The sequence below is a fragment of the Onychomys torridus genome, chromosome 7, assembly GCF_903995425.1.
Source record: "Onychomys torridus chromosome 7, mOncTor1.1, whole genome shotgun sequence".
NCBI classification, from domain to species: Eukaryota; Metazoa; Chordata; class Mammalia; order Rodentia; family Cricetidae; genus Onychomys; species Onychomys torridus.
The window spans coordinates 33,301,111-33,303,158 of NC_050449.1; the positions used below are offsets into that span (position 1 = coordinate 33,301,111).

The 2,048-nt window shown below is 40.4% G+C and overlaps 1 pseudogene; it reads right to left on the reverse strand.

Moving 5' to 3' along the window:
- Positions 1-708: 708 nt before the first annotated feature.
- On the reverse strand, positions 709-1,677 carry LOC118588016 (annotated as a pseudogene).
- Positions 1,678-2,048: the final 371 nt, after the last annotated feature.

The window sequence follows — 2,048 nt, forward strand, 5'->3', positions numbered from 1 at the left end:
TTGTCATGTACAAATTAAGAGGAATTCCAAGGTCAATTGTTATTCTAAGTTTTTGAGTAGATGACTCTATAAGAGTTATGGTTTTGAAATTAATATAATGTGAAATTCTAAATGATGAAACAACCCCAAAATAAAGAATTAATGTTGTTACTGCTTTAATTTTAGATAGTTACATATATATTGCTTTTCCAGAACAAAGAATGCCTAAAATGCATAGAAAATTCTGGCTCAAAAATATTTTATGAATTTGCAATCTGACACTTTGAAACATTGCTCAATGGTCACTTTCTCTCTTGAGAGATAAAGAATGGTGAACAAAACACAGTTTCTCTGGAGGCAAAGGAAATAGGGGAATGGAGCTAGAAAGGAAGAAGTAGCACAGTGTGTAGGTTCCATTAAATACAGGAAGTAGAAACAGGCCATTTCATGATAACCAATTGAAACGGTTCAAACAGGCACAGAGTACATGGAGCAGAGAAGATATATCGCTTTAGCAAACTGAAAATGGAGAAAGAACAGGCATAATCTAAAGAGCATTGCTGAAGATATAAATCTGAAACTCAGTACATCCACACCGATTCAATGTCGTAACTGTTAAGACTCTTCTAAAGGAAGAGATATATAGGCAGTGGGCTGGAAGCAGCAAATAATAATAATAATAATAATAATAATAATAATAATAACCAAAAACTCAGAAAGGAATTTTTCCTATTCCATATAACCTAAACGCTGGGCCACTTGAGTCATCACCTTCTTCAGGGCTAATTTCACATCCTTGTTCCTCAAGGTGTAAATCAAAGGATTCAAGGAAGGGGTGACAACATTGTTAAACACCTGAACAACAGAATCCAGCCATGGACTAGAAGCAGTCTGAGATAAACAAGAATCACAGGACCATAGACCAAGATGATGGATGTCAGGTGGGCACTGCAGGTGGAGAAGGCTCTGCGCCTGCCTTTTGAAGAACGGATCTTCAAGATGGAAATGACAATATGAGTGTAAGAAGCAAGAATGAGCAGAAAACACGTGAGTGCAACAATGCCAAGACTGGTAAAACTTACACTCTGTGCCAGAGAGGTATCTGCACATGCCAGGGACAACACCACAGGAATGTCACAGAAGAAACTGTCCACCTCATTGGGGCCACAGTAAGGTAACTTGAAAATAAGAAATGTGAGGATGCTCCCATGTACAAAGCCCCCTAGCCAAGTGCCCACTGTGAGGTGGGTACACAGCCAGTGGTTCATAATGACTGTGTATCTCATTGGGTAACAAATAGCCACAAAGTGATCATAAGCCATCACCGTATACAGGAAACACTCAGTACACCCCAGGGTGTGATAGAAAAAAAACCTGTGATGCACAGCCCTGGTATGAGATGGTGCGGCTCTGCCCCACTAGGCAGTCCATCATCTTAGGAGAATTCACAGAAGGGAAGAATATGTCAAACACTGCTAGGTTCCCCAGGAAGAAATACATGGAGGTGTGGAGGTTGGGGGAAGCCAGGATGGTAAGGAAGATAAGCAGTTTCCCCAGCAAGGCAAAGACATAGAAGACCAGAAACAGGACAAAGAGCATGTTCTCTAGTCCTTCGCTGTTAGAGATTCCCAGCAGGATGAACTCTGTCACAGAGGTGTAGTTCCTCATGTCCACGACAAAAGCAGCCCTGGAGAAGTAAAGCAATATTGTCCATGAGTAACTGAGAACAGCTCCCTGACCAAGGGATTCCTATCCAAGGCAGTGGCTGAAAACAAAACAAATCCAGTGAGTGAAAAGGGATCAGTGATGAATCTACCCTTGACATTCAGTTAAGTGTTGTGACACACTGGGCCTCAGTGTCCTCATGTGTTAAGTTATATAAGGGAATAGCTCATCTTTATATTTTCAACTGTCTTAAAGTAATCAACACTTGTCACCAATTCTGTTTACTGTTTTCCAGTCTGGCCTAACATCAAATAAACTGGCATAATTCACATTGTACTGTATTGTCAACAAAAACTTTGTTCCCAGAAAGGATCCCATATTAACACCAGCCAACTCAATCTGTA